Source organism: Stegodyphus dumicola, chromosome 8, assembly GCF_044657685.1.
Source record: "Stegodyphus dumicola isolate Sdum_Otavi_A_Nest chromosome 8, ASM4465768v1".
Lineage (NCBI taxonomy): Eukaryota > Metazoa > Arthropoda > Arachnida > Araneae > Eresidae > Stegodyphus > Stegodyphus dumicola.
The window spans coordinates 137,994,122-138,009,513 of NC_140775.1; the positions used below are offsets into that span (position 1 = coordinate 137,994,122).

General features: G+C 32.1%; 1 protein-coding gene and 1 long non-coding RNA gene across 22 annotated transcripts in view; one reads left to right on the forward strand and one right to left on the reverse strand.

Annotated features, from left to right (window-relative positions):
- Positions 1-15,392, forward strand: part of LOC146995974 (uncharacterized) — a 224,754-nt gene that overhangs the window by 59,887 nt on the left and 149,475 nt on the right. Inside the window, exon 1 of one of the 18 annotated variants that reach the window (XM_085822484.1) lies at positions 11,703-11,738. The exons of the other annotated variants lie outside the window; for them this stretch is intronic. The gene's annotated coding sequence lies outside the window, so the exon portion shown is untranslated. Of the gene's footprint in view, positions 1-11,702; positions 11,739-15,392 lie in introns of those variants that run through there. 18 annotated transcript variants of the gene reach the window in all.
- LOC146995975 (uncharacterized) overlaps positions 1-15,392 on the reverse strand; it is a 91,586-nt gene that overhangs the window by 48,617 nt on the left and 27,577 nt on the right. The window lies entirely within an intron of this gene.

A 15,392-nucleotide genomic window follows, 5' to 3' on the forward strand; every position in this document is an offset into this window, starting at 1 on the left:
TGTGTGTTACCTTTACTTATTTAATATCCTGTTCTTTGCACTTAAACCATAAAATTCAGTTCAAGATAAATATCGCAAAATAATTTTAAATTGAACATATCTTTGTTTCCGAGACACAGTCTCACGCGCTGGAGGTAAAAATGTCTTTTCTGTACAACGTTGCCATAGCTCGCTTTGAAATCGTAGAGTTTGTAAATCAAAAATTCGTTAAAGTTTTACAAAATATGAAATCGATAATGAAACAAATTTCAAATCTGTGCTTTCAGATGCCCATATTCGCAGTAGGATTACGTCATTCAAAATTGGATGGCTCTAGGTATCGTTCTTTTATCACAATGCGAAACACATACTTACATTTATGCAGATTCTTCATTATTTAATTTCTTCAAATATAATACAGGGCGATAATATTAGGTGACTACAGTTTGAAAAGTGAAGCGGGCATTCAGAGTGATTCGACACAAAATCGCAAACGAAAACAATAGTCTTTCAGAGACAAAGCCCCTTTGGACTAATAATCTAATATATAGTATCGTATATTTAATCGAATAATAAATTATTAGATTAAATTATTATCTAATAATAAAGTTATTAGATTAAGTTATATTTAAAATCACCAAAGAAATAAATTTTAATATATTTCTTTTATTATTTATCACTTTGATCATTAATTATTTTAATGATTAACAATTTTATTAATTATTTTATTTATTTATTTCTTCTTGTTCCTCTTTCCTGAGGGTCTACGGTAGGGCTTCGGCTCTCCTAATCTTAGAAATTAAGCCCTGTGTGAAACGTTAGAACAGCAGTTTTCAACCTTTTGTCTAACGCGTACCATCTAAACAAAAATTGATTGGATTGGATTATTTAATTATGACAAAGCACACGAGGGCTATCTGCCTAAAGGTAGGGATGCCTTTGTGGAGGACTTAAGGGAAACTGGCTCGTATACACGTTACACATGGGGAAAACCACGAAAACGCCTATGCAGCCAGCCCGTTCGTGGGATTCGAATCTCGGACCGAACTACCAGTGTTCAGCGTCTTTACCGCTCGGCCGCTGATAGGCCCTAAACAAAAATTGAAAAACTTTAGTTCCACCACTACATTTTACATTGATTATTTTTCAATTTCTCAAATGGAGGAAAAAAAAGTTTGCCATTTGCACAACCTGTTGGCTATTTGCATTAAATATGCACGCATAAAAAATATTCGATTAAAAATGGGTTTCCATTTTAATTATCAAAATTTAAGTTATAATAATTAAATTCTAAAATTGAGTGCGAAATTGGGGCCCATTTAAGAGAGATAATTTTCATTATTTCTGGTTTTATTTCACTTAGTTTTAATCGTAAATTCGGATCCACTTTTAATTTAGTTCTGTATTTATTTTTAAAATACAGCATGGAAGAAAATCCTTATTCACACAAATAGGTTTTGCAAAAAGGCAATAAAATTTTAATAACTTTATTTGAAATGCCTTTAATTTTTTTCCCCGGTTGAGCCGCTAGTTAGCCAGTTTTCTTCACGAGATTTTTGTGTGTGTGTGTGATTATGGCAAAGCCTCGAGGGCTATCACAACGAGATTTTTGAATTTAATATTTAAAAATACTTTGTTTCTCTTGATCCCAAAAGTGGCTCCCAAAAGTGTTCTTACACTTATGATTTTCATTGAAATAGGGCTCTATCCATTAATTAAAAGTAAACTTTCTGAATCAGATTTTAATAATAAGAAACTATAATCTATTCGTAACAAAATGACATGTAATATATTTAAAATAAGCGAAACTTTATTTTTAAGGAAATAATAATCAAAAAATGACAAACATTTTATCTCACAAAAGTCTTCGTACACTTCAAAAAAATCTTGACATATTATTAAATATTTTCATTTTTCGTTCAATTAATATTAGTAGGATATCCTTTAGCATCCACAACAGCTTTTAAATGTCTGGGAATAGATTTTAATTTTTTTTGTAATTTCTGTATCAATGTTCATCCATTCTTCCATCATGGCTGTTTTGAGTTCGCTTTTCGTTTTGATGTCGTGTTTTTGTACTTTAACCTCTAGCTCTTTCCAAATGTGTTCTATGAGGTTTAAATCTGGCGACTGAGTTGGTGTTTTCAAAACCTGTGGACAATTGTAGAGACACTACAGGCGAACGTTGAGAGAATTTAGAATCGTTATCATGAATAAAAATAAAGTTGTTTCCAATACCCAAATTTTGGGCTGATAATTTTAAATTGTCTCTTAAAATATTTAAATAAAGAGAATGATTCATTATGCATCAATTAATACCAAATTACCTAGTCCTGATGCTGTTATGCCCTCCCCCCACACAAGTACACCTCCACCGCTTTGCTTAACTGTTCCAACTAAGTTCTTAGAATAAAGTTCCTCATTTTTTCTTCTCCATACAGTTATTCGACCATCGGAACCAAAAATGTTAAATTTGCTTTCCTCAGCGAATAGGACATTATTCCAGTACGTTTCGGGTGTATTTATCTCTGATTTTGCGAATGAATGCCTAAGCTTTTTGTTTTTCTCACTAACAAAATTTTTTTACGGGGTGAACGCCCATGTAATCCAGCTTCTCTGAGAACTTGTCGAACAGTTTAAGGTGAAATTGAAGTAGAAAACTTTGCATTAATTTCTGCAGAAACTTTTACAGCACTCAAATGTGGGTTTTTCACAAATTTTCTAATAATAAATCTCTCATCACGTTTAAATAGTTCGTATATCACGTTTAAATAGTCTCATCACGTTTAGTTAACTTTCTCGGTCGACCTTTTTTTACCTTGTTTTCAATCCGATTTTCTTCTTTAAAGCGTTTTATCACATACTGCACTGTAGAATGTGATACGTTAACTAATTTAGCGATATTTCGAATTGATTTAACTCTACTGTGGTGACAAATTATCAATATTCGAATGCTGTTTGTAATTTCTTTACGACTGCAACCCATTTTTCAATAATAAATAGAATATTATGAAGTAAACAATAAAAAATTAAAGCAAGCGATTTTTTAAATGTCACCACATTGCAAAAGTTAAAAAAAGCGGCGAACTGTAATTCTAATTTTGATTTTATCTAAAAATATTTCAGTGTACAAAGACTTTTGTGAGATAAAATGTTTGTCATTTTTTTATTATTAATTTCTTAAAAATAAAGTTTCGCTATATTTTAAAAATCATGTAATTTTGTTATGAATATGTTATAGATCTTATTATTAAAATCTCATTGAAAAAGTTTACTTTTGATTAATGGATAGAGCCCTATTTCAATGAAAATCATAAGTGTTCGAACACTTTTGGGAGCCACTGTACCTAGCCAACCGGAAAAAAGAAGAAAGAAACAAAGTTCTTTCATTTCGTTAGAGATATATCCGAGTTCTTTAGGGTGAAAGGCAACAGCAAGAGCAAAGTTAAATTCCCAGCGAGTAACTAAAGGACATGTCTGAATATAATAACAGAAAATACGAATAAAATTATGTTGACTTTGCATCTTTCGATACGCGCCAAAGCGGAAAAATAGATACTGTTTATGAGCTTTGCATCTGCCTTTTAAAACACTGCAGTTGAAGTGAACTAACTTCGTGATTCATGAATTTCCTTACATCTACCTTTTCGTTTCCAACGTTTTCGTATAGTAGCTAGGGTTGTTATAAGGTAACTAAGATTAATTAGGAAAAAAAAAAAAAAAGAATACTATTTAAAACTGTGTGATTACTTTGAAAATGGCTAAATTTCTTACAGATACAAAGCATACTGATCGGAAATCATATCCAAGAAAGCTAAGCTAATTGTCATTCTAGCCCACGATGCAAATTTCCAGAGAATATTTTCATTAATGGTCCTCAGGAATCGGATAAAAGTAACAAGTTTGCAATGGAGGCAGTTGAAGCAATTCTGATTTGTCATTACAATGACTCACGCTCAGTTTTGAAATTATGTGAAAGAAGAAAATGATATAAGTAAGAAAGTAAAATCAACATAAAATATGACTGGCATAAAAAGGATTGGTTTTACATCTTTTTTATTACTCATTGTTTAGGTTCCAAAAACTTTATTCATTTTTTGTCAGAGTAAAATAAACCATTTTAAATGTAGCCTGTAAACATCCCCTATCAATGCTTAACAGTTATGCCATTCCTATTCATAGCAGTTAAATTTTAACGTAGGAGGTCCACCAGCTGCCGAGCGCTAAAGTCGCTGAACACTGGTAGTTCGAGTCCTGGCTAACGGGCTGGCATGGGTGTTTTCTTAGTTTTCCCCAGTTTGAGCCAATTTCACTTAGGAACTCCTCCACGAAGGCATCCCTTCTCTCAGGCAGATAGTCCTCGTGTACTTTGCAGTAATTTAACAAAACATTAATTTAGGAAACCTGCCGTCCAGACGGGAACGTAACCGTAACCGAAGAGCCTGATTTCGAATCCCGGAGAAGGCATGTATGTAAATTGTCTGTGCCTTCATAGGACGTAACGGTGGCCGCCGGCCCCATAATAAAACGACCTCCTTTTCTGACCTTAGTAGGGGGCAACGCCTATAATCGGTTAGTGCCCGCCATAATTTAAAAAAAAAATAAATAAATAAAATAAAATAGAAAGGCTTTCACGTGTTATATTACTCTCAAAGGGACTTTTTTTTTTTTTTTTTTTTTTTTTTTTTTTTTTTAATTACGTACATATACACGTTTGTGTTGGTTGTGCAGCGTTAACCATGAGGCCTATTATTATCGGCCAGGAGGGTTGCAGTACACTCGTATATATTACATTACGTTACACATACACATTTCGAGAGCATTTGGGCTAAAAATATTTAAAAACAGCATATCTTTAGAATTTCCGACAGATAGTCTTGCGCGCTGGAGATAAAAGTGTTTTTTCAATACAATGTTACCGTTACTTGATTTGAAATCGTTGAGTTTGCTAATCAAAAATTCGTTTTGACAAGTTTTACAAAATATGAAATAGACAATAAAAGAAATTCTAAATTCGGGTTTCCGGGTATCCATATTCGGGTAGAGAACTACGATATTCAGAGTTTAACGTCTCTAAGTAACCCCCCCCTTTTTTTTTCCCGCACGATGCGAGAACCATACATGCATTCATGCAGATTCTGCATTATTTAATTTCTTTAAATATAATACAGGCTCTAATATTTGGGGGCAACAATTTAAAAAGTGATTCGCTGTTTATAGTGAATCCACGCAAAATGCCAAAACGAAATTAATAGCCCTGCTGAGCCAACGCCCTTTGGGCTAAAAAAAATAGGAAAGCTAAACTTCAGTCCACTTCAGCTAGTTTTTATTAGAATTTACGACTACCTGGATTTAGTGTCAAAATGGTCTTCAGTTTTTAATTTTTTTCGAAATTGTTTATGTCGCCAATATCGCCAATTTAAAAAATAATAATGAAAAATCTGAAAGGGTTGATTTTACCGATCGTCCAGAAGGGCCTTTTTTTCCCTTTGAAAGTGGAGATTATGGGCAGAGACGTCCCAGGTGGAATAACGGAATATTTTAAAGGATAATACAGGTACATAATACATTTAGGGTAACACAGGAATGTTCTGTATCTCTTGTGTACTTAAAAACTGAAGGAAATATAAAATGCAATTCTATATAATTAGATGTATCATGAATTAAGTGCATTTTTACTTAAACATATTAAAATGTAAATAGATAATATTCTTTAGAATTGCATCTATTTCTTTTAAATAGCTTAGTTGTTAATACTGGACAAACGAAAGAATTATATCTTCCGTTTTTCCGAAAGGCAACTGACTCGCATGAAAAGTGAAACAACGAAAAATCTTGTTTCAAGCGGGGGGGGGGGACGACAGAGGCAAGACAACACGCGCCAAACAATTTTCTCTAGACTAAGTTTCGATCAAGGTTAATTTTTCTAAACTAAAGTTTAGTTTAGAAATCTCTATTTTAATTAGTTACTGAAGTTATCTTTAGTTTCTAAACTAAAGCTGTCTTTAGTTATCTTTAGTTTTTATCCCTGTCTTGAGCTAGCTGTAACGATCTGTAAACAAGTAACGAAGTAAGAATCATATTCAGTTGCTTTGAAAATGTGGAACACATTTAGTTTAATCTTGGTTAAATAAATAAATAAAAATATTTTTTTAAAAAAAATCAATCTTAGCTTTTCCAAAACCCCACGAGTGACCACTCAATACCGGTAGTTCGACTAAAATTGCAAACCTCTTCGAACTAGTGGGCTACATGAGTACTTCTCTTGGTTTTTCACTTGTCTGTAACATGAGTATAATCTAGTTTCCTGAGAAAGACCTCCACAAAGGCGTCCCATCCCTGAAGGTGATACCCCTACAGTACTGTATGTATTCAGTTAACATAACCTAATTTTTTAACCCGAGCGGGCGGTGAGCCAGAAGGGCTATTAGTCTCAAAACGGCATTTTATGGCGTTTCACTATAAACGGCGAATCACTCTTTAAATTGTTGCCACCAAATATTACCGACCTGTATTATATTTAAAGAAATTAAATAATGAAGAAGCTGCATGAATGTATGCATGTTTCTAGCACTGTGAAGAAAGTACGGTACCTACAGTCATCCAATTTTTAATAACGTAATCCTCCACCCGAACATGAGCACCTGGACCCCCGAATTTTGAATTTCGAATTTTTTCCATATTTTGGAAAATTTTAAGGAATTTTTGATTAACAAACTCAACGATTTTAAAGCCAGTAGTGGCAACACCGTACAGAAAAAAAGTGTTTTTATCTCCTGCGCGCGACACTGTCTACAGATGTTCTGTTTTTAAACATTTTGCGATATTGCTGTTGAATTGAATATTATGTGGCCTGAGTGTGAACACACAAAACGTTAAAAGACGCAGTTTTGAATGTCATATAAAATCTGAAAACTTTCAGAATTTTTTTAAAATTTTACTTACTTATTTGTTTATGTATTTTTCAAAATTGGTTTCACGCTGATTTCCTTCAAATGTTAGGTTAGGTTATTTGGCCAAGCACATTGGCCAAATAACGTAGGTTTGATTTCGTGGAGTAATTTCTAAGGAAAACTGATTGCATAGTAAAAATCACAAAAGCCAACGCAGTAGTCAACAGTTTTAACTACTCGGGTACAGTGGAGCCAGATTTGCTTCTAAAGAATTTGGAATTTAGTGACAGAATATTACAGCCATGCGCCAAAAAATGGATAATGATCCAATTCCAGATGAAAAAAAAAATCATATTTTCTTGAAAGGAAAATCATGCAAACTGTCATTCTGTCAACCAAGAGTTTGAATCCCCCCCCTGTTAATCAGAAATTGTAAAATACAGTAAATGCCCCTTAATGTTATCATTTGGATATTGTTATCGAACTGCAGAAATTCCTCTAATTTGTATATGAAAACATGAAAAATACATCACTCATTGCGATTAACAGTTCGGTTAATACGATCCAAATATTACAAATACATTTTTTAAACAAAGGTTTCTTTTAAAGTTTAATATGGTTTATCAGTTTGAGTTTATGTATAAACATGGCTCAAGTGGAATAGCGACACATTTTACAGGATATTAGATGAATTATGCGTTTAGACTAACGTATTTCGTCCATTTTACGCCTATTTATTTCGTTTTTTCATAGTTGCCGGTTTTTCCCGGTTGCATATTTCCGAATTCTATCCCACCCCCTTTTCGAATTCAAATAAAATCGTGACTGTTTCGTATCATTTAAGTCGTTATTGTATTTTTCTCCATGGATAATTGATGTCATTTTTATTGCCGAAAAGGAAGATTGAGCGATTCTCCAATTGTATGAGGTTTTAGATTTTTCGTAATTAAATATGAAATTTGTAAGGATGCCGATGAAACCTCAGGAACTGTTGTATATTTTCTCAAAAATACATTTTGATATTTCACGCTGTTAGTTAATTTCTTAAAAATTAATCAGATTTATTTACTAAATCGTTATGTTTAGTTTCCAAATATAGTTTTAATTTAACAGGTTTCATGCATTGATTTTTCATTGCATTTAACACACAACGGATATTCATTTTCCACTGATAATGCAACATGTAAAATAGTATCTAGTAAACTCTTCTTGATATTTCCTTGATTTTTTATTAGAAGTAGAAAGAAAAATGTTTATTAGATGTCTGGCCATCATTCCCATTTTCACTCTTGCCGATTTAATCCCAGTATACGTTACACACGGGATTGGGTGAATTTTGCGACATTATTATAAGCAGTAAACGGGTCATTTTGGTGTTGGCGAAAATTTTCAAACTCGCGCCAAGACCATACCGCGTTCTAGGATTGTACCCTCTTTGTGTAGCCATTTATCCATCGAACAAAACTGAATTTTTTTTTTTTTTTTTTTTTTTTTTTTATCATCCTTTAAGCACGCAATCGAATTTTCCAATACTTCGAAAATGTTATATGCTTGCTTGACAACAAATTTGGTTAGAAATAGGGAACACAAGTGTTGTAAACTATGCATATTACAATTATCGCTGCGCGCTTTGAAATTCGATTCTCGAATTGTTCAAGCATAACGCCTGAATCAAGGGGAAAACAATACAATCAAAATTAATATATGGAAATGATTAATTTAAAATTCCTAGTAAATGTTAAACATCCAAAATTCTTTTCAAATGCCGTTATATTTTTTGTTGTCAAATAAATTTTTTTTGAATTTAGCGACCCCCCAAAATTTCTTCGCGACTTGCGTACCATTGCCATAATAACGCTTTGTATTCATGTAAACCTGATTAATTCTGAAGTGGTTTAAATTCTGTCAGAAACAGTACAAGTGATCTATTTTTCAATTGCATTTGGAAAAAATGATTTCAGACTTGTTTTCAACTGCATGTAACAGAGTATTATCAGAATTACGGGAAAGTGCGACTGTGAAAATGGATAAACATCAGCTGTCCAATGTGAAAAATAATGTTATCATTTGGATATTGTTATCGAATTGCAGAACGCCCTTCAGTTTATATACGAAAACATGGAAAATACATCGCTTATTGTGATCAACAGTTCGGTTAATACGATCCAAATATTACAAATACATTTTTTTAAACAAGGTTTCTTTTAAATTTTAATATGGTATATCAATAGAGTTTATGGATGGACATGGGTCAAGTGGAATAGCGACACATTCTACAGGATATTAGATGAATATGCGTTTAGACTAACATATAATATAACATCTTTCATATATTCCAAAACGAAAAAAAGACTTTCGGCCCGCCGCGTATTTAGAGTGCCCCCCATGCCGCACAGACACTATACATTTACAAACATCCATGCAGTCTCCGGGATTCGAGCGCGAGTCTTTCGGTACGGTACTCAGAGTCACTAATCACTATCCCGGTTGGAAAAATGTGATCACATTTAATGGAGTCTTGGTGTATCACGATGGAACGGTGTTTGGACACAACAGGGTGCCCAGGCACAGTCGCCTTAACCCTTCTACAACAAGTAAAAAATTCCTAAATAGTGCACGAAATAACTAGAGCAACGCATATAATTTATATGTATATTTGTATCTAATTTAATTCTTGCTTTTAATTTATTCCTTTTACAATTGAAATTTTGTTATTCATGATTTAATTCCAGTCCCCGTTAAACATTTTTAACAATTTTCATTCAAGTTGCTTAAAAACATCTTTCGAAATAGAACTTACTAAGTATGGATTCACTCTTTTCAGATAAATCTACTATAATTAATCTTAGAAGATAAATATAATCAATATTATTTAGTAAATAAATTACATATATATCTATATATATAGATATATATGGATATGGTATGTGTGTGTGTGAGAGAGAGAACACGTTTTAATTCTAGTTTGCAGTACATACGGGATTCGGCGGCATTATGATGAGCAGTAAACGTGTCATTTTGGTGTTGGCGACGATTTTTAAAGTCGCGTCAAATGCTGTTCCGTATACTAGGATTTTACCTAGAACAGGGTTTCTTAAACTGTAGGTCACGACTCCCGTGTTGGTCGCGGGACCTGCAGTAGGATGTTGCCAAAATTTTAGCAGTTTTGATATTTCTTTAACTTAATATAATAATTTTACAGTTATCAAATATTTTTACACAATGTATCTGAAAATAAAAAAAGCTAGACAATACAGACAAAGGGAAAAACGAAAACGTTTCGACGCATTCTTTTTATAATATAAACGTTCATTTTCCTTGCTTTGCACGTGAAGCTGTCATTTCGTTTGTTACATATTTAAAAATTTCACATCGTTCTATGTCTTAAAATTAGAAATTAAAGGGAATGACCTGAAACTGCAATAGTATATTACAGTACAAGTGAAAAAAATTGAGAGTTTCACTCACGCGTGTGTCTTATTTGCGCAATACTTATGGAGTCCCACAAAATTTGTGTAAATATTACGGGGTCCTGAGGTTTAAATGAAAGTTTATTGCAAGGTGGTAGTAGAAAGTTTTCCCTGCCATTTATATAACCGTACTTGCTACAATAAGATATTCCGCCTCTCCCGAGTAGCTAGTCAAATTATTTCGTTTGTCTAAAACAAGTGAAACTCATTTCAATTTAAATCTGACAGTTTTCGGAAGCGAAGTGTTTGTTTTAGGCTAAAAAAATCACCAGCATTAATTGAAATGGTAACAAAGGATTCGAATTTGCAATGACCAATGCCTTTATCCCCACATCATCAAAGAATTATTTTTATCGCCAAAAAGAGGGTTCCGCAAAGAGGTAAAATTTAGTGCCAAATGTTAAATTTAACAAGAGTAACTGCCTTCTACAGTGAAAAAAAGGTAAAAACACTGAAGGACTTAATTTAGTAAATTTTTTTGTGTCAAAAAAGGGCCAGAATCAATTTTGTGAGGGGTTACATCATGAATTTTGACAAGCATCGACGTTTCCTTGATCAGTGGTTGTTAACAAGAGCAGAGTGAAAACGCTCGAACTTTATGTCGCCAAGTGCTTCGGGTCTGGGAGGGGGCCGAAATTTACAATTAGCAAACGGTGCAAATCCATCCAATGAAATTTTAGTGTAATTTTTAACTGATTTTTCTGATTGGCTAGAAAGGGCACATGACCGTTCGCCACTGACTTCGCGACGAAGTGCAAAAGCTTTACGGCTCATACTAAGGCTATACTAAGGTTTAGAGGAGCCTTAGCTCATACTAGACTTTAACTTTGTTGGATCTAGGTGCTATTCTTGCGATTATAAATTCTCTATATATTTTTCATTGTCTAATTTGATCTAATTTTCTAATTCTTTTTAAGATCTTTAATAGCTTTCTGTTTGATATATTTTTTGTATAATTTTCTAATTCTTTTTAAGATATTTAATCTTAAATATCTTTGTATTTTTGATTTTTTTTAATATAATTTTCTAATTCTTTTTAAGAATCTTTAATATTTTTTATAAATTTTCTAATTCCTTTTTCAGATATTTTATCTTTGTATTTGATATATTTTTTTATATAATTTTCTAATTCTTTTTCAGATATTTAAGCTTTAATATCTTCGTACATAAATATTTATTCTAACCTTACTAACATTTGTATATAATATCTTTGTATATAAATACTAATTTTTCTTACTAACTATTAACATTTGTATATAATATTTTTGTAAATAATCTTTGTAATAAATACTTTTTCTTGCCATTAAAATTTTTGTATTGTAGTATATATATTGTAATTTACTTGTGTAATAAAAATAAAAATTTCTGAAATGGAGTCCGAGCCTTTCAGCTCCAGGTAATGTATATTTGCGTATTTATATTGTTTTATTTATTTTTTAGCACTTCACTCGGTTTGTCGGTACTACCAATGTCCCGGTTAAATCTTTGTTGATGAAAATTAAATTATCTGCATTAAGTTTTTTATAATAAACTGTAGTTAAATTCTTTTAATGTATTGCATCAGTCTATTCTATTGGTTATCTATTTAATTAAGTGTTAATATTTGTGTTTAATTTTTTACATCAGTAATTGTTACTTAACGAAAGTTCATCCACTCATTAGTATGTACATGATTATTAATTTTATTTAAAAGTACAGTTCGCGTCGTTTGATTTGCGTAACGTTTGTCTAGAGCTATTTTGTTAACTATATATATCGTTGAGCATAGCAGCAGAATTCAATTAATTTACTATAAATATAACTATAAACGGATAAATCGATGCTTTCACAGTATATTAGGAAAAGGAAACAATTGGTTTAATCCTATTTATTCTCTGTTTGAAACAACGCAGCAAATATAAAATTAGGGTGTGAAGTGCAGAATCGCCCACTTATTTGGCGCTTTTTACAAGAGTAAGAAAAACTGGATTTTTGTCAATTTCCTTTAACTTTTTTACATCAATGTGTACTTGAACAAAGGAAGATGCACATTGCCGATATTGTGCAATTCTCTGATGTTTTTTTAAGTGAAAATACGTCGATGTGTTACCGGATAGGGTAAATCATCTTTATATGTCACAAATTTCATTTACATGATCAGCGCAAACTGATGCAAAACGGTGATATACAATCTTTTCTAAATTTGAAAACTGAGATTCTAGTTGGAAAATGAGCTAGACAAGTTAAGGTACTGCTAAAATGCAGCTTTGTATTAACAAAACACAGAATCACAATGAACAGTATTTCGATAGACTTGCTTTCGATCGAATTTCGGATCCTTTAAATTCGGTGATATCGGAAAAGCTGTGATAGAAGTGGCGGTACGCCTCAATGCCGTATAGGCTATCTATCTTGTCCGGAAAAGGTCTAATATTTTTTGCCGATTTGAATATTTTTTTTTTTATAGTTTGTTCAGCATATTGTGAATTTCAGAAATGTTGCATGAGTATATGAACACAAGATTAATGTAATGAGAAGTGCAGTGCATATGGATTGCTTTTGGAGCAAAAGCTTTAATCTGAGCTCCAATTCTTTTTTTTATCACGTTACCTGCTCCATCATAACTCATAGCTAATGTTGCTACCATCTAACCCGGATTTTGAAATTATTGAGATTATAGAATTATTATTGAGTGGACCTGTAATCTTAGCTAGTCTGAGAAAATGTAGGATGTCTTTCTTATCTAATATTTTTTGACTGTTCACAAATCATCTTGTACACCATCATAAAGTTTCCTTATTATTTGAAGTGACTTCATCAGTTATAATGGAATAAAAGTGAGCAATGGTATTGCTGTATGGGAAAAAAATTTCTTTACCTCTAGCACGCAAGGCTATTGGAAATTTTGAAGATAGGCCTTTTTTAAATATTTTTTTTATATAGCTGTTTACTTGAATTTTATGTGATTTATGTACGAAGAACAGGCTATTTGAGAATTAAAGGTAACACACAAAACATTAAAAGAATTCCCTTTGGGTGTAATATAAAATTTGAAATCTTTCAGCTTTTATTTTAATATTTTTAATTTTATATTTTTTTCTAAAGCACAAATGTGAATTACCCCAGAAGGGCTATTAGTTTCAAAATGGCATTTTGTGTCAAATCACTTTAAATGTCCGAAGCACTTTTCTAATTGTTGTCACCAAATATTATCACCCTGTATCATATTTCATGAAACTAAATAATGATAATTTGCATGAACATATGTATGTTTACGCATTGTTGAAAAACAATGTTGCCTATAGTCATTAAATTTTGGATAACATAGTCCTCCACCCGAACATATAGGCACTTGGAAGCCTGAATTTGGAATTAACATATTTTTATTATCTATTTTATACTTTGTAGAAATTTAACAAATTTTTGATTAAAAATCATAGTTTTAAAGTGAGCAGTGTAATTATTTTACATTTTGTAAAAATTTAACTAATTTTATATTGTAAACTGAAATTTAATAAAAGTAGTTAAATAAGAAATTAAAAGATCCAACTCAGTAAGTCAGAGCCGGAACAGCTAATGAAGGTTATGAGACTGTGATATTACTTTTGGTTTTGTGAAACGAAGGATTACTAGGATACTTTCAGATTGAAGTTCTGTAGAAACAAAAGTTTAAGTACCCTCCCCCTTTCTGAAGCTCTTTATTTGTTTATTGACTTTTGCTTATTAAAATGTCACTAAAGGAGATATGAGCAGAAAAACGTACATTCGGAGTTGCGATTCGTATGTTACGCTGTAAGAAAGAAACGTAGTGCCAGAGTGTCACTATGGTAAATAAATGTATTGAAAGTAAAAGTGTTATTTTCTGTAATGTGTGTGGTGTTATTTTATTGTGATATATAGCTATTCATGAGAAATAGAATAATTCAATTCAAGTGTGTTTGGTGAATTGAATTATTCTATTTCTCGTCAATAGCTATATATCGCAATAAAATAACACCACACACACATTACAGAAAATAACACTTTTACTTTCAATACATTTATTTTCCATGGCGACAGTCTAGCGCTAGCTTTCTTTCTTACAGAGTAACATATGATTCGCAACTCCGAATGTGTACAACAAGAATCAAGTTTATCGAAAATATATTTCAGCGGCGATTCTAGTGGCGCATGCGCTATTAGACAAGATTCTGCTCTGTCGCCAAGTATTTCTCAGCTAATACAAAACAAAGCCACTGTACTGAAGATAACACAGTTCAGTGAAAGAGTCTCTAAATGTCAATTACATTTAATGTTGCTGACGCAGACTCATTTTGCGTAGGATGCATATTCATAAATCGTTTCAGATGAACATACACTTGTTCGTGGTGATTAGAGAACCTTTCTTCTAGTAATGAAAAGGCTAATTTATAATTAGAGTCAACTATGGATATTGACTGAACAATACGATTAGCATCTCCTCTTAGCGCAGATTTTAAGTACTGTAATTTGACCACATCTGTTAAATTAGGATTTGAATCAACACTGGCTAAAAAATATCTTTAAGTGAAAGCTACTCGTGTAAGTTACCCGAAAACGTTGGCAAAATAATTTTGGATAATTTAACATTGACCTAAGCATTCGTGAAAACCAAAGGTTCCTATTCAATTTCTTTGGAAAGCTTAGCTAATTTACGATTTAATTCGACTTCTACATCTAAGGCAATATCGTCAATCTCTTCTTTCTCTTTTACATAAGCATCAATACAATCAAAAGTCTTTAATCCGGACTTGTCAGGACTTCAGCGATTCCAGATTATCGGTTTTCCCGGATTATAGATCATCAGTTTAAATCTGGTAAAATGGCATGCATAAATTATAAAATTAAAAATATAAAACCGTAATTTATGAAATAAAGAGCAATTATGATCTAAAGGGTATCAAAATTTACAAAAAAATCTTAATATTTATTTGTTTACTTTATTAAACATTTCTTTCAACCCGCGCATGCGTAAAGCATACATTATGCATAGAAATTAGAAAATTGCAACCAGAAAACTATTTGATGTGTATTCGTGATATTTATAATGACG